We start from the raw sequence: 21,943 nt of genomic DNA on the forward strand, positions 1-21,943 counted from the left end.
CTAAGACCTAGACTATCTGATTCTATTTGTGGTTTTCAGACCATTTCTCAGGTTTGTAGCACCATGGCGCTATTACAGAAAGGCCACATTGTCCAGGTGAAATCTAGAAGCTCTACTCATTATTTGGCCAGATTTACCCTGCTATGACTTGGAGCCTGGAGCTGAACCTTCCTCAGTAAAATAAGATACTAATAGAATAGAATTCATAAGAATACTTCCAGCACTAAATGAGATAAGCCATATAAGTACTTAGCACAGTACCTGGCTTATAGGAATTATTGGCCATTATGGTTTTAACAAGAGATAGTTGAGTTTCTCCTCAGCTTGATCTCAATAACTATTCACTGCAACAAAGCAACTGCCACATCATCAAATCAGTCCAATAGAGCAATAGCAGCCTTTCCTTTCAGGTGGCAAGGACAGGAAACAACCTTAGTAACAAACTGCAAATTTTACTTGGGTGAAATTGAGTCTTCTCAATTAAAAAAACATAAGGATTTATACTGTCTTGGACATATGCCTTGAGGGTCTGAATGCAGATAATGAGAATAAGGGTTAAATTAAAGACTTTCTGCCACAGACCTCCAAGAAGGGAAGAAGAGAGACTCCTTTTACATGCCAGGTCCCTCCAAGACAAGGGCTGGTGATGATGATGGCAGACTTAAATCAATGGGAAAACATCATTGTTAAGAAGCTACTTAGTATTTTTAATAAATTCCATTAGAGAAGTGCCCATGTTTGGAAAAGGGAAAATGTCAGGACCAACTTAGAAAAGAAGAATGACACTGAAAATGATAGATAAGTCAGCTTAATGTCACAAACCTTGGGTGATCCTGGAACAGACCATCCAGTGATCGATTTATAATCACTCAGAAAATGAAGAGCCAACAGATGCAATCAAATAGCTTTGGGAGCTACAAATCATAACACAGAAGGGCAGGTTATCTCAACAAGGGCAGGAGGGATGGGAAAGGCAGAGATAAGTCTTTTGAGCTCAGTGCAATTTCAGAGTCTCAACCTCAGTAGATTTTCAGAAGCAAATTAGGAGAACTTGGTCTGGAATACTGAACTCTTGGAGGGTTCTTCTGTCCTTCAGATAGGACGACTTACATGCTTGTTTCCAGAAAAAGATCTAGAGCCTATTTCCAACCTTATTTGAACACAAGAATAAGAGTCAGAGGAGCTCCTGCTGTGGCACAGTGGGTTAAGGATCTGGCATTGTTACAGCTGTGACATAGGTCGTAGGTCCAGCTAGGATTCAATCCCTGGCCTTGTAACTTCCATATGCTATGGGAGCAGTGCCAAAAAAAAGAATAAGAGTCACAGAGTAACTACTATGTGCCAGGAATTTTACACACATTGCCTCTAATCTTCCTCATCCCCTGCTTCTTCAACAACACTGCAAAGTAGTTATTTACTTCACTTGCAAATGGAAAAACGCAAATCTGTGTTGTCCAAGGCCGTAGAGCTGGTAAGTGGTAGAGCTAAGACTCACACTCAAGTCTATGTCTCCAGAATCTGGGCTAATAGGAACTGTCAAAACCACAAGTTAGAATAAGTAATCATAAGTTCCTTCCCAAGAAAGGTAAATCAAAATAATCCACTTATTTTTAACATATCTCAGACTCGGAGATTTGGTTATGATGATAGCCAATAACAATCTGAAAAGAAATGTGCAATCAATATGGAAGGGAGGATATTATCAGGCACTCCACCCTAACTTTTGGATTATGGGTGGGAGGAAGAAAGGGTTAAGATGTAGGAAAGCTTACAGCCTAATTAGTAGGTAGATGAATGCCAATCGTAATATCACTTCCTGGTCCTCTACTGACTGTCCAATTGGTTTCCTTCACTTCCGCAATAGCAGAATGGACACACACAGAGTTTACAATCTCAGACAATTATCCCTCCTTGCCATACTCTGTGGGTGGCCCTGGCACAGCAGCATCAATTAATGTAAAGAAAGACAGGCATAAAATGTAAAATGGAATAGGCACCTGAAATACTGACATGAGAAGGTGCTTTACAGATCTAGCCCCACCCTTCCCTTTTATAGCTGGAGGTTCTAAAATCCCGAGGGGTTAAGCCACTCCTTGCCCAAGATCACAAGAACCTATTTCCCCTGATCTGATATCTCAGAGCTCTTCTACCACAGCAAAGTGACAAGAAAGTGACGCTAGAATGAATGAATGAACACACGGTTCAAAATCTTTCTCTCCCTCTATCTCTATGACACACACACCACAAATAAGACAACTTGTTACTACTAATGAACAATTATTAGTAAGACAAGTATGTATTAACTAACCATAGCAAGGGATTTTTAGTATCTGTCAGAAATACAATACTGCTGTGAATAAAAAAACAAGGTAACAGATTCTAGGGAATTCCAGGGGCTAAGTGTTTGAGGATTTCACTGCTGTGTTCACACAACAATCTGAATTTCTTTTTTTTTTTTTTTGTCTTTTTGTCTTTTTGCTATTCTTTGGGCCGCTACCATAGCATATGGAGGTTCCCAGGCTAGGGGTCGAATCAGAGCTGTAGCCACTGGCCTACGCCAGAGCCACAGCAACGCGGGATCCGAGCCGCATCTGCAACCTACACCACAGCTCACGGCAACGCCAGATCGTTAACCCACTGAGCAAGAGCAGGGACCGAACCCTCAACCTCATGGTTCCTAGTCGGATTCGTTAACCACTGCGCCATGACAGGAACTCCAATCTGAATTTCTAAACAATAAAGGGTTACATTCCTCTTAAAAAAAAAAAAAAGTATTACGATGACCAAGGGCCCAGATATCACTTATATAGTAAAACCCTTCTTAGAAGATTTTGTGGTTTATTCTCCAAACTTTAAATAAGAGGTGGTTGAGCTGGAGAGAATTCTGAATAGAGGAACAAATAAGAAATAAGATTAACCTTTCCATGTAGGATCTACTTTCCTTCCTATTCAATGGATCATGGCTAGAAAAGAGATGGCTCGAGTACCTGATGAAATTTGGTGCCAAAAGTGAACTGAAGGAGAGGAACAAGACTGGAGGTGTCAAAAAGAGATTTAGGTTATTCCTAACAAAGGAAGTGACCACTCACTTTCACCACTGTGGCCCAGGTTCAATCCCTGGTCTGGGAACTGAGATCCCACATCAAGTACTGCTCACTATGGACCCCCAAGAAAGTGACCACCAAGTTAACAAGGCTCTGGAAAAGCCTATGAGGAGTCCTGGAATCATCTCAACCTGAAAGTGCTTATACCTGCATACAACAGATGCAAGAAGGCTGAGTTGGGTGAGGAGAGGAGCAGAGGGGTGCCAGGCCGCTCAGTGCCCTGGGCCCCAGATGAGGCAGGTGCCAGCAAAGAGTAACACTGAAGACTCAGAGGAGCTCCCTGGCAAGAGGACAGTGAGGGATGGGGAACTGCCCCCCTTGGGAGGCCTGCAGGCAGGCAGCACTGAAAATGGCTGGGGAAAGCTCTGAGGAACTGGGCCAGACCACATGGTCTTGGGAAATGAGAGATGGAAAAGGAAAAGCAGGAAAAAAACGTTTAACTTGCAGATGAAGAGAATTTTGGAGCTGGACTAGGCTGCAAAATCCTCTCTGGCTCCTCTCAGCCTCTGTTCCTCCTCCTCAACAGAAAGGCCGTAGGGCTTAGGGACCCTCTAGGTAACATCCAGAGCATATCCAAAGCAAGAACCTGTGGGTTCTGATAAAAACATGCAAGAAGGAGGGGACTAGCATTTCAGGGGTCTGTGATAGAGCCCAAGCTTTGTGATCCAGGCACTGCCCTCTCATTCATCTTCCCTGTAACCTGGGCAATAAGGTCCGCAGCCTTACATTTTCATATGCGAAGCTCAGAGAATTTGTCCCCTGGCCAATGTCAGAAAGCTGGGAAATGTCAGAGCTGAAATTTGAACCCATATCTGTCTGACTCTGGATATTTTTAGTCACTGTGATAATAAACCAAGTATATTCTTAAGGCTCTGAATCATGACACTACTGTTTACTATCAAAACACCTATTTCTGTGTGGGTTTTTTGGTTCTTTTTTTTTTTTTTTTTTTTTCATTTGACATCCAAAATTCAAGTAGCAAAGAATACTAGCTTGGAAGAAGAGCTACAAGACTTTTTAATACAGATGGAACTTCTCAAAAGTACTCAAAATTGTAAAGTTAGCTCTCTTGGGTGTTCCTTTTAATATGCATGTCACAGTTGATAAGGTGTCAGCAGGAAGGAATCATAGAATACTTAGAGCAGACAACTGAAGAACATAATTGCCCCAGCTGACATGTGTGACTGCTCTTTCATTATCATGTCAAGAGGACAGTTTCTGCTTATAAATTGTTTGTAGCGAGAATAAAATAGGAAGCACTTGCTTAAAGTTTATTACAGCCTTTTAGAGTAATATAATTATGATTATAAAGTGTTCTTCCTTGGTGTGAACATTTTATTCGTTCTTCAGAGGATCTTTTTAAGATCAGAAAAGAAAATGTTATTTCAGTAGAATTAAGTATAAAGATTCCATTCATGGAAACTTTACTCAAATATTCACTCATATACTCTAGAGGACTGAAGTGTACAGGGCCTGCTATGCACACTCACACAGATCAAGAACATCCTAGCATATTTCAATGCTGCAATTCCTCTGCAATATCAAGGCTCCCAACTAATCTTCAGAACAAACATCAATCCTCAGGATAATTTAATGCAAAAAGGAATGGGATCTGTTAGAGTCAGGACCCAAACTGCTCTAACTCACCAGCAAAACAACCCAGACCAGGAAGTGGCTTTTCTAAGAGAAGACCCCTAAAGTAGGTAACCCCCCACATCAGTCACTGGCTTTTTCTTGTGAATCTACTTCACATTGTATTTGCAATTCATATCACTTCAGGGACTATAAGAGGCTGAGAGACCACCTTATCCAATGCTTCATCTTATAGATGAAGTAACTGGATAGTCAAGCCACGAAAGGATGCCTTGGAGTTCCCATCGTGGCTCAGAGGAAACAAACCTGACTAGCATCTGTGAGGATGCAGGTTTGATCCCCGGCCTCACTCAGTGGGTTAAGGATCCAGCATTGCTGTGAGCTGTGGTGTAGGTTGCAGATGTAGCTTGGATCTAGTATTGCTGTGGCTGTGGCGTAGGCCAGCAGCTGTAGCTCCAATTCAAACCCTAGCCTGGGAACCACCATATGCCACAAGTGCGGCCCTAAAAAGAAAAAAAAAAAAAATATATATATATGTATATATATATACACACACACTAATAAAATGTATTTAAATAAAGAATAAAAGAGTCTGAGAATCAAGGGATTGATTTATAATGCATCAATTTCTGCTATAAATCAAAGTCTCTCTATATATAAATATATATATGTATATATATTTTACACACACATACATTCTCTTTCTTATCATCCATCATGTTCTATCCCAGGAGACTGGATATAGTTCCCTGTGCTATACAGTAGGACCTCATAGCTTATCCATTCTAAATGTAATAATTTTATCAAACTCCCAGTTTATCCCACTCCCACCCCTCCCCCCCTTAGCAACCATAGTTTGTTCTCTCTGTCAGACTCTAGTATTTTAACTATTAGAGCCAGAACACCATAAATGTATGTATATATTCTCATGTATATCTCTGCATATTCTCGCGTATCCCTAATAGCTAGGAAGAATGAAACCGTGTACAACTTCACAAGGTGTTATTCCCAAACTGGTGTCTTTTCTGAATGTGCATGTTGGGCTCCCTGGGTAGCTGACTCTGGGACAGAGATGAGTGTATAGGAAGTTTATTAGGCAGTGCTTTGGGCTCACCATCCATAGAAGGGAAGGAGTGTAAAGGAAAAAGGATTGGGCAGAGAGAGCAGTTGGGCTGTGATACAGTTCTGTGTTACAGTGAGGAGGCAGAGCATTTATACCCCTCTGTCAGTCAGTCACGGCTGCCCTGGGAAGGAGTCATGCCCTTGGGTGAGTCTATCTCATTAGTGCGGATGGTCCCTAAAAAAGGTTGAGGTCTGTCTGCTGCCAGCAGCAGCAAATAGGCGTTGAGTGACCCTTCTGATCTTCCCTCCCCAGGAACCCAGTGAGGAACCCAGTAATCACTTTGCTCTTCATGTTATTCCACCAGCGGACACAGAAGTTACTGAAATGACTAGAGAAATACATAAAGGCAAAGGTCACCCCAACCCAGTGGAAATAGGGAAGAGTATGTCTGAAACCCAGAGGATGCCCTGGAGTATTTCTTTATGTTTTTCATACCAAATTGTAATAGTATAAAGGGGCAATTTTTACAACCACAGCCAATCACAGGAAAAGAAACTACGGACTTAGACCTCTAGGGGATGAAGGTCCTATCATCCCCCAGGGCAGCCAACCCAGATCAGCTGAAGAGCTGACAGGCTGAGGGAAACTGGTGGGATAAAAAGTAGATTTAATCAACTAAGGCTTCCAGAAAGTAGCTCTAATAGAAACTGGTCTTGCCTTAGAGCACTGAGAGATTGCAGCTAGCCAACATGATGAAAGATTTGTGACTGGCTAGACAAAATTTCTCTAAGGAAAAAAATGGATGGAATAGTGTTCTCCCCAACACACAAAAAAGATTAAAATAATAATTCCTTTTAGTAAGCTGGGAGCTGGATATCATAGAGGGTATAATCTGCATGACACAAGTGGGGAACAATATCAGACACTGCTCACACAGCACCCAGTTTCTTTTACTTTCTCTTATCTCTTCCAGCTCTGCATGCTCTTATCCAAGCCAAGGAGTAGCCTCTTGAGACTGTCTTACCTTCCACCTGTGTCTTGCCTCTTCTTCTCATTCAAGTACTGCTCTGTTGAAGCTATAGCAAGACCCTGATTGGCGCCCACAAGCTCAAATATACAATCAGGAAATGGGGAGAAGTTAATACTCTGGAAAATGGGAGGCAAGGGTCAGTACGCAAATTCTCCCCCTATCCCTTCTTCCCACCCAGGAATAGTTCTGAGACAGAATTTATACAACTTTCAGAGATGTGGTCCCATGGTTTGAGCAACCAGTTATACTAGTGACCAAATGGATGGCATCTTCACAGAGGCTGCTCCTTCTTGCCTTCATTACTCACCTTGGTTCTTCACTCCTGACAACTGAGATTGAATTTCCATATAAAATGATAGCATAGGACCCTTCTGCCTAAGTTTCAGTTTTCTCAATTTCAGTTTTCTTGGGGACTATGAAAGGCTAAGACAGTTTTTATTGTTGATTGCACTGTTGTTATTATCATCTCATGATTTGTTTAAAAGAATATAATTACAAAAGCATTTAAAATGCTTAGAAGCAAAGTCTAACCTGTAGTTGTCATCATCCTTACCATTACCATTATTGTTACCTCCCCAGCCACACTTTGTGCCCTAGCCTCTGTCCCTCTCAAAGTCTGTATTTTATAAAATTGTATTTGTCCATAAATACAGGATATGTTCCAAGGTGCTCTTTCTTACACTGAGGTTGGGGGTGGGGGGCGCAGGTAGGGAAAGAATGCAAAAGTAGCAAGATAAGGTAGCTGGGGCTCTTTGTGAGGTGATCCCCCAAAACTTTAGACTCTTCCAAACCTTGCAGATATCCTTCCCTTCAGAAATCAAGCATCACTAATTGTCTAAACCAAGCAAGGCTGCTATTGCTGGAACTCAGCCTCTGCTCATGGGTGCTGAATAGAAACTCAGAGACAGAGTTTTGGGCAAAGGGGGGAAATAGCTTTATTGCTTTGCCAGGCAAAGGAGGGTCACAACAGGCTAATGCCTTAAAGACTGTGCCCCCCTTAGGAGAGATGGGGAGGTGGTTTTATATTTTGGGGAGTGAAAAATAGGGCTACAGATAAGGATCAGGGAGATCAAGTTGCATTGTTTTCAAAGCTGGTGTTCAGTGGTCTGGTGGTCTTCTTTCCAGAATAAAGAATGCTTCAATAACATCTTCCATTTGTTGGGGGTTTTAGTTTTGCAGAAGAACTCAAAGATATTGTTATCTAAATTCCTTGAGGAGGGACCAGGACCCTGCTCCCAAAGCTGCACTACTGTCTCTTGACTGCTCCTCCCTAGTCTCTGCATTCCCTCCCTTCCCTGATTAGCAATTACCCTTTAGAACTCAGGGAAAGTCATGGAGGCTGAAGTTTATTCCCCAAAAACAAAAAATGGGGGACACAGAAAGGACTGTGTGCCCAGCAGCCCCACATGGCCCTGCTCGGTTTCACTCACTTTTGATTTTATGCTGATCTACAATATGCAATTTAATTCTACACACATATGTATACACAGGCACAAATACGTTTTGTCTTCCCATTGAGACTGACAGACCTACTTGAATACCCCTCCCAGAGTCTTAATTCAGGCTGCGCACATTCTGGTTTTTGATGAGTTTGTCGCTTGACAGCTGGGTGGGCTGAACCTAGCTTTCTGCTCGCCATTTCCCTCACGGCACCTTTTCCTGGCTCTCTCAGCTGTTCATCTAGCCAATCTAGATTCATAGAAAAGCAAAAGCTGTTTGTCTGGAATATTTCTTTTCCACAACTCCATGGCTACTTTTTCTCTAATTAAATAAGATTTTTCTTAGGCAGAGACATCTACCATTTGGTGGGAAAAGTTCAAAAAGTGTCCCAAGAGATTCTAAGTCTTCACAAAAAGCTTTGCTCTACCCCCAGCCATCTTGGTCACTTTAGCTAGCCTGGGCACCCTCCCTTCCACATGAGAGCCCTGCCTCACACACCTTGGCAGTGTGGGATCAGGGGAGAGACTCTTTCAAGGTTATGGAAGACAGCAACTTCCCCCCATGCATATCCAATTCCAGACTTTCCATGGTCCTCACCTAGCCCTCAGGCTGACGGTAGAGATTTGACAAGTAAGTGATGTGCAGCAGTAGGCAAGTGCCTTCCACATCACTCCCACGTTTTCCTGTAAACTTTGTTCCTTTTCTATTTCATCAGCTCATGTCACAGTCTGCCTCCAGGAACGGCACTTGCTCTCGCTATTTTAATTTTCTCTCACCATTTTCAAAATTAAAGGAGCTCTATTTTTATTCCAGACCTGCCTTCTTCCCCCTCTCAACAGATAGCTTAGAATATAACCTGTCAAGAGGGAACAAAACTTGCTTTCTCCACCGTGGGTTTCACTAAGCTTTTCATCTTCCTCAACCAGAGGGGAAAGAAGTGGTTAATGGGGCTTCTTTTGTGTATATCAAGCCCAGGCAAAATGAGACCCCCAGGGCTCAGCAGTGCTGCAGAGTTTCTGGCTAACTTTGTTAACTTTGTGGCTCATTTATACTCAAATGAAGGATTCCCCACCTAAAAAAGGTTTTATCCTCGTGGATCTATAAAAAATCATCACTGTCATGAATTTCTTTGAATATTAGTTATTTTAATCCTGAGGGGGGAAAAATGTAAGATCTTCAGCTCTAATGCTTTTTAAAAAATGATAATTTTCATAAATACTGTTTTGATACTTTCATAATAGATACAATTAGAACTATACTATTAAGAGTTAAAGACACAATGTAGAAAAATATTCCACACCTAATAGAAGAATGCTCCGACTTTTGGCTCAAAACTAACAAGCCTACTTTTTGTTCGAGAAAACAATCAGAGCATTGTCATCTCTGAATGAATTGCAGGAATCTCTGGATTCATTGGAACTCTAAATGCACCAGAAATTGAGGAGTGCATAAAGTTTTTCAGAAGAAAGAAGGAAATCGCAGATAAACATGTCTTCATCTAGACTCTCCACACAAATCAAACACCTCTTTATCTACAGCCTTTATCTACAGCCTTAACTTTTCTTCCAGTCTCCTATAGCACTATTCCAGTTAGGTTTATCTGGGTGCAAGAAATTGAAACTCATTCAAATGACTTCAAGTAATACTGGGCTCACTGAGAGGAGGTGCAAGGACAAGAGACCCAAGACAAAATCCAGATCTCACTGCAGGTGCTTACAGGTCCAAGGTAACTCTGGGGAGAAGAATGTCAGGGATCCTCACTCATTAAGGCGTAAAAAGAGATATGCCATCAACATCACTTAGCAACATGCAGGTGTCCATGTCTTCCCACAAATTGGCTTCCCTGCCTTCTGCTCCCCATCTCTCTCTCCCCAGTATTAAAGCCTTTGCTGACTTAGAACTTCTGCACTCGTTTATTTCCTTCTCCCAAAGGGAGAAGGAAAGAAAAAACATGAGACTCAGCATGCAACTCACAAAGGTCAGTCTCTCACTATTTCCTGGTGCAAACCCCCAGAAAAATCTGAACCAGCTCCCTTGATTTATTGTTGTATTGTTTGCCCCAGGCCATACTATAGGTAGCCGGTTAGCTTCTAGACTGACTACCTTGGGGGCTTGTGACCACCTCTGATCCAATCAACAGTCATGCCACACAAAGGCCACCATGTGGACCTGTGCAGAGCCTTGAACCTGGAAGCATATGGAATTTCTCAGGCTAGGGGTCAAATTGGAGCTGCAGCTGTTAGCCTACACCACAGCCACAGCAACATGGGATCCAAGCCATGTCTGAGACCTACAACACAGCCCATAGCAACACCGGATCCCTGAACCACTGACCGAGGCCAGAGATTGAACCTGCATCCTCATGGATACTAGTCAATTCATTTCTACTGCACCACAAGGGGAACTCCTCGTGTATTCCTATTTCTTACTCTGAGCTAGTATATAAGCTACATGAAGGCAGAAGCCATTGTTTAAAGTTCTGTGTTCTCCATAGCCCCTGGCACAGGGAAAGACTTACAGAGTAAGCACTCAATACATATTAATGTATTAATTGCCTCTGGAACCTAGTTAAGACAACAACAAAAAAAAAAAAAAAACAGGCTGTTCTTGGGACAATTAACACTTGACTGAATTTTCATATGCTTTCTATGTCCCTCCTTCTGTATTATAATCCTACTACATATTATATCTACTTAAATAGCACCTCTTCCCACCAAGATTTGAGGTAGTGTGTGGTTATTTATTTCCCCAATAACAATGCTTAGGCAGCAGAAGATTCTGAAAAGAAAAACTCATAGGTTAACTTTTACTATGTGAGAAAAGAAGTTTCAATATAGGTTTAAATAGGAGCCCATGTGTAACCCTGAGTCAATCAAACCACTTTAGTATCTTTCGGCATTCTGGCTCCTGGTCATTCTGCTAACATTTAGCCTTCCCATGTGTACTAGTTGCCTAATGTTTCCTAAAGGCCTAAACAGAGCCCCAGAAGTGGTGTGGTCACTTCACCAAAGTCTTCATTTTCTATCTAATTCAGGGATTGCCAGGAATGTGATGTTTGTGTCATTAAAACTCACTTACACAACAGACTTTGAGAAATCCAATGTCGTTTCTTTCAAAGATTATACTTTAAGTCCTTTTCCATTACTTTTGGCACATTAAACATTCTAAGTGGATGCAAAATATAAATAATTGGGGACATAATGCATGCATGTAAAGATAGCATTCATGCTAATAAAATATCAGAGAAATGTTTTCCTCCATTGTCATTAGATAAGCATTTCCTTTTTAACCATTAATTTGCTTAATAAGCCTCCCTCTTTTAAATAAATCATTATAAAAAAATACATTTCAACCCATCTTCTTAAATTGCTTCTTGGACCCATGTATTCTTTCTTTCTTTGGTCCCACATAGGGGACTCTATTTATTTGCATGTGTGCAGCCTCCAGGATGTGGATGGCCCCACATCTTCAGAGTGACACCTCTGACCTGTGTTTCAGCTGCATCTTCAGCCACTCTTCCAACAGTACTAGGCCACTGCTTCTGGGTGGTGCAATATGTCAAACACCCCAAGTGTGTGGTAGGGAAAAGGGGTGAGCTACTTATTTATATAGCCTACCTGTTCTAGATCCTAGATATTCTGCTGCCAATGTGCAATGAGAAACTCCTGGGTGCACCTGATTCTATGACTTGGTAGTTCAGCAAGACCTTACAAATGATGGGAGGTTCTGAACTCATGGCTACTTTGTGTCCCCATCAACAAGTAGTCTGTCTTCACTAGGTACTGTTAGGGTGCTGAGAGCTGTCTCAAAAGACACTATGGCCTCACTCTAGAAACTTGAATGTCTGTATTTTTATTCTCACACTTATAGGATTTGTCTAATAATATAGCCCAAGAAACGGATCTGCTTGTGCTGCAACCTAGACATGCCATGACACCTTTCTTATTTCAGAGCCCATTCAAAGATGGCAGGCTTTTACACCACCAAGTATGTGGGTCCAAGCACCATTACAAAATATGGAATGCAGTTCCTTCAAAACTCCAATGCCATCAACGAATTAGGTTCTGTAATGATTTTTGCTATTATCATGCCTGATGTACAAAAGAAAGCCAGTACCAAAATGCTTAATGATGCTGGTGTGCCTTTCGCAAGGGCACCATCCTGACAACCTTGGTAAATATATGTCCTTTGCCCCTTCCCACGGAACATCCTTTAGTGGATATTCTGGCCTCACATAATATCTCCACTCCAGCATGCCCACTTCCTTGAGACTTCAGTTTCCTTTCTGCAGTATCTACAGTGATAATGCTGGCATTTCCACTTTACTCTGCCTAGCTTATCATTTTCTTTCTTTTTTTTTTCTTTTTATGGCCACACATGCAGCACATGAAAGTTCCTGGGCCAGGAGTTGAATCAGAACTGCAGCTGCTGGCCTACACCACAGCCACAGAAACACCAAATCTGAGCTGTTAACTGCAACCTATATCACAGCTTGTGGCAACTCTGGATGCTTAACCCACTAAGGGAGGCCAGGGATAACCCTTATTCTCACAGAAACACTGGATCCTTAACCCGCTGAGCCACAATGGGAACTCTGGGTTATGGTTTTCTCTTGGTTCTAGAAGTCACTCGAGCAGTGAGTTTACACTGTGCCCTTTTCCAAGGTAGTAAATCATTGTTCTAAAAAAGTGCCTCACAGACAGTTAATTATTTTTCACCCAATCTTATGCTCTGGCCCCTCAAGAATCCTCAAAATCCAGTACCATGGGCACTGCCCTCAATGTTATAGTACATGCTGGCTGGGTCTGGTAAATCCCTCAGAGTATAATGGCATTCCTCCCTTATTAGACCAAGGACATTCCTGAATGGCATATGCTATATGAATGAACCCTAGATATAGGCCTAGCAGCTAAGAGAAGAGGTGGAGCTTTATCTTGATGGAGGCAGAGCAAAGGCTGTTACCTTGCAGGAGACCAGCCCATAGTGGTTTCTCACATGAAAGAGGTGTATATAGCTCTTACTAGGAAAGGGAACACCTCTGCAAGCTCTGAGAATTCAGAGGTATATGAAGAGTCAATATCTGGGAGATGAGCAAAAAACTTTCCCCCTTCCCATGTGTCAGGATGGGGACAGTTTTCTCAACCAGGGCCCTCACTTTAGCATAACAGACCTGCCTCAGCGGAATAACCAATCATCTTTGAAGCTCAGGACACTATCTAATCTTGATTCTGGTCTTTTTTTCTCACCCAACACTGAGATACAGGCCTCTTCATAAGCTACCAAAAAAGGGTTTCAGACTTCCCTAGCTATCAATTTTTAACTGCCTTTGGCTTTTCACTATCCCTCTAATGAGCAACTTAATAACAACCAGCCAGTTCCGTTTTCCTTGAATAGATGTTTTTCCTCCTGCACTTTAAATGCCTAAACCATTATATTGGAACACCTCTCAATTCACCAGGGAAAGTGTTTGCAGTTGGGCCAGCATCTTGTGTCAGAGACTCTTTCTGCCCCTACACACCATCTGGATAGGGTTCTCACTGCCAATCAGGCAGTGAGTGATCCAGGCCCAAAACTTCATCTTACCACCTGTTTTCTTTAAGCACTTCTGGAACCACTGTGTCACCTGGGTCCTCTAGGAAGCAGATAGATGCTGAGAAAGAGTTAAGAAAGCAGGCTGAAGAGAAATACCTGTGGAAAGAAAGGGTAGGAGGTAGGATTGAACAGGGAGAAATGGCAGACCATAATGCATGTTGGACAATTTCTCTGCCTGCCCAGTGAGACTCTTGGAAGCCAAGGTCACCAATTAGAGGAGTCCAGCTCAAAGGCTGAGGTGGATCTGAGGAAGTAAACAGCAGGAGGCTGCCAGTGAACCACACTCCTTACAACTGAGCAACATGCCCTTCCTTTGAAGGAGGATCTGAACAAGGCATCTCTAGGTCTGCCCCCATGATATCTGAAAAAAATAAGGTTTTACCCTACATGTGGGCTGAATATATATCAACCTAATTAAGGCCAGACTGCCCCTTGTGGGTATTTGAACAAATTCTACATGGCTTACTGAGGTCCTCAACCCTCCTTCATCTCCAAATGCCTCTAATTTCCTCTGAGTTTTTCCCTAGTGTATGCCCAGATATCTTCTTGACATCTCCATGTCAAAGGAGATTAGGAATAACCTTAGATAGAGAGACAAGTTTAAATAGTATTCTCACCTTTAAAACTACATCCTGTTTTCTAACTACTTGCTCAGAAGAGGAAGTCAAATGGCCTGCAGTTGAGTCAACCAAAACACTAGGTCCTCACTGCAAATTCTCACATGAGGCTCTGAATGGCAAAGCACTCCCAAGTCAGTATTTTAAAGGTTATATTGCATTGATCATAGTAAAAAAAAAATGCTGAAGATAAAAATAACAGCTTAAGCCCCAATGTTATGATATTAATGTTGTTTCTGGGTGTACACAGAAAATTCTATTATCCTGAAGGACCAGGGTGAGGAAGACATTCATACTACAAGTTCCAGCCTGAGAGCTTTTGCTCAAGGGAACACTTCCTTGGGAGCTAAAAACAATATCGTTTTCAGGAGCTTCCCCATTTGCTGACATTTTAGGGAAGCTTTGGACATGCTCAAAAAGTATGACTCTAGCCCACAAGAACTTAAGTCTCTTCTCCCAAGGAGAACTGTTATGCATTAAAGAACATGCCCAACCTGGATAGAAAATAATGCGTACTTGTAATTAGGTTAAATGCTAATGTTATCAATGAATAATCTGGTCCTGAAGCTTGGAAAAGAAAGTAAAAATGTGGGGTAACCACTGGAGGAAAAAAAAAAGAAATAATAGGAGTTCCTGTCATGGCTCAGGGGTACGAATGCGACTAGCATCCATGAGGACATGAGTTCAATCCCTGCCCTTACTCAGTGAGTTAAGGATCTGGTATTGCCGTGAGCTGTGGTGTAGGTGGCAGATGAGCTCAGAACCTGCATTGTGGTGGCTCTGTGGCTCTGGCATAGGCTGGCAGCTACAGCTCCAATTCGACCCCTAGCCTGGCAACCTCCATGTGCTGCAGGTACGGCCCTAGAAGAAGAAAAAAAGAAAAAATAACAGGTTTTTGAAGCTCTGTGGTCCCTCAAAGGAAAATAATCCAAGGAAGAGATGGAGAGACTCAAGACTTGGCTAAATGAAGTGCCACCTGAGCTCAGAGAGGACCGCAAGGGACCAATGGACAATGACTAAGGATACTCCCTAAGTAAGAGCTCAGAGTTCAATGGTCACCAGTTAGGTGATGGTTCAAGGGACCAGGAGATACCAGTTTTGTCCTAAGGTGAAATGAATAGCCACATCCACATTTTCAAAGATCACAGAAAGTGAACTTACTGGGGCTCTAGGGATGGAAAGAAGGCCAACTATCAAGAAAAACCAGTGACCTTGAGGTTAGGGTATAAAAGGCAGCTCAGGAATGGAACATAATTTGTGGGGGCCAGTGAAAAATTTTAAGTGTGGGGTCCCTTGTTCAAAAATTATTAAGAACTCCAAGATGGGACAACAAAACATTAAACCAAGTGCATGGCCCTTCTGAGCAATGGGACCCTGCAACTGTACAGGTTGCAAACCTATGAATCCACCCCTGAAGAAGCCAAGTATTAGTCATTTACTGATGGGGGAGGAGAATGGAGCCCTACCTTTGAAAAAAGGAGCATCAAAGAATTTTGGACATACTTTAAAATTTTCACTTTCAGCTGCCCTCTAGTCAGAAATTACTTACCATCCTCCCATTTGCAAAATGGATTCACCTCCCTAGACCCCTCAAAAGTCTCATCCCTTTATGTCATCAACTCAAAATCCAGGACATCAGCATCTAAATCAAGTCCAGATGACCATGACCAAATTCTGTATATCTATTGACATATAACAATTGTCCCCCAATATTTTTTACCAATAGATATTTTCTATCACAGTCTCTGCAGTCAGGAATTCGGGATCAGCTTAACTGAGTCTTTCTCAAGTACTCTCATGGGACTGCAGCCAAGGTATCAGTGAGGGCTGCGGTCAACTGGAGCCTTTACTGGGGCTGGACAATCCACTTCCAATGACTCACTCACATGACTATTGGCTAGAAACCTCAGTTCTGAGCCACATGGGTCTTTCCACTGGGCTACATGAAGAGGGAAACAGTCTCTCCACAAAGGGAATAATCTAAGAAGGAGAAAAGTGGAAGTCACTAGGCCTTCTATGTCCCAATTTCAGACCTCATACACCATCACTTCTGCCATATTCTAGTGTTAGAAGCAAGTCACTGAGTTCAGCCCTAACTCAAGGGAAGTGTGATTAAGCTCCACATCTGGAATCAAGGGAAAGATATCAAAGAATTTTAGGACCAATTCAGTACTTATACAGAGCATTTTTTCATTCAAGAATACTTTTTTTATAAACATAGTCTTCTTAGTTGCATTAAAGTCAATAGAAGAAACAGCAATGAACCTGAAAAGGATCCCAACCCTCCAATGGTGACAAGAAAGATCTCCCTGATGTTCTGTGAGTGAGCTATTTCCCCTTCTCTATTGATACTCTTCTGTCTTTGCTTAAACCATCTGGGTCTGTCTTGGGCTGGAAGTATCTGCAACCTTGAAATGGAAGGAAGATGGTTATGTGGGTATTGTATCTACAATCTGACTTCATCAATACTACAGACCTAGCAGAACAAACCAGGAAGCAGAGTGAGAACAGGGAGTGACTACTGCTTAGAACCACACCACACCTGTTTGCAAAGAATAACATGGCTATGGTTAGAAGACTTTTCTTTGTCAACTTTCATACTCTCCTTTCTGTCCTTTCTCTCTTCCATCCTATGGGAAAATCTATATTCTTTTCCCTGAATATTGTCCTCTGTTGCAAGGAAATACAACCTCAAAGCAGCCCAAGAAAAACCTGAAGTCCTCAGGTATCTATATACACACGATTGTAGTAAGTAAGAACCAGTGACATAAATATGACTAGAAAATAGAACCTCCAGGAAATGACCAAGAATTGGTAAGAGGTACATGAGGAGCAACATAATGGATCAAGAAATCTGGGAAAATCTAGAAGTCAAAGGAGGAAAACCCTAAGTACTTAGGTAAGGTTTTTAAAAATGATGAGATACTAAAGTGATACAATTTTGAGGCAATATCCAGCAACATATTTGGCTATTATTTTTCTAATAGAGATGAAAAAATCATAAGGAGTCATCACAGTACAGTGGAAATAGCATAAAACTTAAAATCAAGAATCTCAAGTTATAATTTTACAATATTCTTCTTGGCTGACATTAGACAAAGCATTTTTGCCACTTTTTTTCAATTTTGCAACTTTTAATTTCATTGTGTGCATGTATGAGTGAGAGAAAAGGAGGGAGAGAGAAAGAAGCAGACTTTATCTGTCCTAATTTTCTCACAGGATGTTCTAAGGAGCAAGTAATATATAGAAAGAGCCTAAACTGCACATGTACAAGAAAGATCTAGAAATGTTTGTCTAGGCACATTAAAAAAAACTGTATCTAAGAGGTTACAATGACTGAATGTTTGTGTCCCTCCCAAAATTCCTATGCTGAAACCCTAACCCCAATGTGATGGTATTTAGAGATAGGACCTTCGGGATGTAATTAGGTCATGAGGATAGCACATTCATGAATGGTATTAGCACCCTTATAAGAAGAGACCAGAGAGCAAGCTAGCCCTGTCTCTTGCCCTCATGAGGATATGATGAGAATTCAACAGTATTAAACCTGGAAGACAGCTCTCAACAGCATCTGACTATGCTGGCACCCTAATCCCAGACTTCTAGCCTCCAGAACTGTGAGAAATAAATGCCTATAATTTATAAGCCCCTCAGTCTATGGTAATTTGTTTTAACAGCCTAAACTTACAAGGGTTAAGATCTCCCAAGTAATTAGGAAGAAAAAACCTTACAATTAACTCCTCAACAGTGCACTGAGTGAGGGAGGCAAGACTTTCAATCAGTTCCATAGCTTTATCTATGTCAAGGGATTCACGCTCCTTTGTAAATTTTATCTTGAAAAATCCAGAATCTTGAATCTTCGAAGTCTTGAATTTTATAGCCAGACCTAGAACTCATAACTGTGACCAGGTAAGCACATTGCTGTGATTTAAAAGGTAGCCATCCTATATTGTTTGCAGACCAAAAACTATGACATGTAAGGACATGATAGCCCACACGCATATGCATTAGAACCATGAGAACAGCAAAATAAGCATTCAAAAAGAAGAGGGCTACATATCTGAGAAGAAGAGGGAAGGAATTCTGAATCACGAAAAAAATATTGCTCTTCAGGGGGAAAAAAAAGTAAAAACCTCAGGCCATTGAAGGGGACAGAGAATGTAAGATCAGTCCATCCCATGCTCTAGTTTCAAAAAAGTAAGGGAGGTGCAGGTAGAATATGTCACACCCTCTGAATTTAAGCACAAATATATCAAAGCTATTGCATCCCAACATGGGTAATGTTACATGAGAAGCATTTAGGGTAGGAAAGAACATGGCACTAAGCCACGGAAAGGGGCCACAAGTAACAGGAATGCTGTAAGCTAGCCAGGAGATACAGGCACTTGGAGCTGGGTGACTGAAAGAGACTGGAGGTATTCGGGAACAAAGACATTGAAGACTTTTCTAGTACTGCTGAGTCAGAACTAAAATGTGATTTTGATTTATGCCTTAATTATATTGCCTAGGCTGTTGTCGTTTGGGAAAAACATTGACTACTGAAATAATAATTCCAAAGAGCTAAACAAATTAAAGGTATCAATTTTAGAAGTGATAGGATACATCTATTAAAATGAGGCAGAAGAGAACCACCATTCATGGAGCAACTACCATGTGTAAGCTCTGAATTGGGAAATTTACATTAGGTCTCATTTAATCTTCATAAACCCTCTATGTGATCACAGAGTATAAGCTTCTTGAGGACTGAGTTTTTGTCTGTTTTATTATTGCTGTATCCCCACAACCTAAAATGATTTCCACAACTTAGAAAACACCTAACAAATATCTGCTGCAAAAATAAATAAATAAATAAATATAATTGTCCCCATTTCTCAGGTGGTAAACCGAGATTCAGACAGGGTAATCAAATTGCTGAAAGTGACAAAGCTAACCAAGATTTCAAAACAAATCTGGGGAATTCCCATTGTGGTACAGCAGAAATGAATCCAACTAGCATCCATGAGAATGCGGATTTGATCCCTGGCCTTATTCAGCTGGTCTGGAATCCAGCATTGCTGTAAGCTGTAGTATAGGTCACAGATGTGGCTTGGATCCCACGATGCTGTGGCTGTGGTGTAGGCTGGCAGCTGTAGCTCCAATTCAACCCCTAGCCTGGGAATTTCCATATGCCATGGGTATAGCCCTAAAAAGCAAAAAAAAAATAATAATAAATAAATAAAACAAATCTATCTAACATCATCACCTCCTTGGAAGTCATTTTCTACTAAAAGCAGAACTTCCAAAAATTTATAACTCCATTTATTATTTAAATTTTATGCACTTCCAAAAAGAATTGGAAGGATTTAGTACATGACTTGTCCAGCTAGTTGATCTTACACAAAGTTAACGAAACAGATACTCTATATTTTGACCAATAATAAAGGAGTAGTTCATGAAACAGTTGTGATTGAAATCTTATGAAGCCATTTCATATGCCATAATAAATGATGAGAATCTTTGTGTAACTAGGCATGTACTCTAGATACTTGCTGAATATAAGTAAAATCCTAGGGTTAGTCTATCTGAAAGGGAAGATATATTTCTAGGATTAGAGATTCTCCAAAGGAAAATTCAACCATTTTAAATTTCTACAGAGAGATTTTAAAGGATAAAATATTTTAAAAATGCAAACAAACTTGTAAATTCTAGCCCTATCATAAGCCTAGCAATGAGAAACAAGTAACAGCAGTTTGTCTCTGAGGAGGGTCTCCCCCTACCAAACCCAGCAGGTGGCTCTGGCCAGCACCAGTGCCCCTCCAAAGTGACTCCCACTCAGGAAGACCAGCCACACTCTACTTGGTGAGAAGACGCAGCCAGCACCAGACCCCTCCAAAGTGGCTCCTACCTCAGGGAGCCAGTCACACCTCATTCAGCAGGAGACCTAAACTGACACTAGTGCCTCTCCAAAGTGGCTCATGCTCTGGGGATGTGGGGGCAGGGAGAATCCCAACACACCAACATACCTGAAGCAATTGCAGTCCAACCACAACAGGAGGGCACATGAGCCCACCTAGGGGCTATTCCTGGAGCACCTGGCTCTGCTGAAGGGGAGTGCCCCACCAGGCCCCACAACATAACTTCTACATAGGCCACTCTTTCAAGACTGGGAGATGTAGACGATACACTTAATATGTTGAAACAAATGCAGACAATTAGGCAAAATAAGGAAATAAAGTAATAGCTTCCAAATGAAGGGGAAAATCAAAACCTCAGAAAAAGAACTAAATGAAATGAAGAAAACACATTTAACCACATAAAGAGTTCGAAAAAATAGAGAAGCTCAACAAACTCAGAAGGATGAACTCAAAATAATATCAACATAGAGATATAAAATATTAAAAAGAGAAAACAAGAAACAAAGAATACAATAAGTGAAATGAAGAATTCACTAGATGAAATCAAGAGCAGATTAGAAGATGCAGAAGAAAGATCAGTTATCTGGAAGACAGGATAGTAGAAATCACTAAGCTGAACAGAAAAAAAAAGAATTTTAAAAATTAGGATAGGTTAAGAAACCTCTGAGACAAGATAAAGCATGTTAACATTTACATTACAGGAGTTACAGCAGGAGAAGTGAAAGAAAGGAGCAGAGAACTTAGTTGAAGAAATAATGGCTGTAAATTCCCCTAACCTGAGGAAGACAACAGACATCCAGGTCCAGAAAGCACAGAGAATCCCAAATAAGATGAACTCAGAGATGTCTATACCAATATGCATTATTGTTAAAATTGTAAAAATTAAAGAATGAATCTTAAAAGCAGCAAGGAAAAAGCAACTGTTTAGATACAGCGGAACTCCCATAAAACTATCAGCTGAATTTTTATCACAATTTTTCAGTCAGAAAGGAGTGGCACAACATATTCAAGATGATAGGAGGAAAAACACCTACAAATAAGAATACTCCATCTGGTAAGACTATTACTCAAATTTGAATGAGAGATAAAGAATTTTACTGAGAAGCAAAAGCTAAAAGAGTTCAGCACCACTAAACTGGCTTTGTAAGAAATGTTAAAGGGGCCTCTATAAGCAGAAAAGACCATTGAAAGATAAGAGTATGAAAGGAAAAATATCACTGGTGAAAGCAAACATACATTAAATGGTAGTGGATCAACCACTTATATAGCTAGCAGGAAGGTTAAAAGACAAACATAGTAAAATCACATATATCCACAATAAGTAGTTAAATAACACACAAAACAAAAAGATAAAATGTCATGTCAAAAACATTAAATGGGAGTTTCCATCGTGGCACAGTCATTAACGAATCCGACTAGGAACCATGAGTTTGCAGGTTCAATCCCTGGCCTTGCTCAATGGGTTGAGGATCCAGCAGTGCTGTGAGCTATAGTGTAGGTTGCAGATGTGGCTTGGATCCCACATTGCTGTGGATCTGGCATAGGCCAGCATCTACAGCTCTGACTAGACCCCTAGCCTGGGAACCTCCATATGCCACGGGAGCAGCCCT

The sequence above is a fragment of the Phacochoerus africanus genome, chromosome 2, assembly GCF_016906955.1.
Source record: "Phacochoerus africanus isolate WHEZ1 chromosome 2, ROS_Pafr_v1, whole genome shotgun sequence".
NCBI classification, from domain to species: Eukaryota; Metazoa; Chordata; class Mammalia; order Artiodactyla; family Suidae; genus Phacochoerus; species Phacochoerus africanus.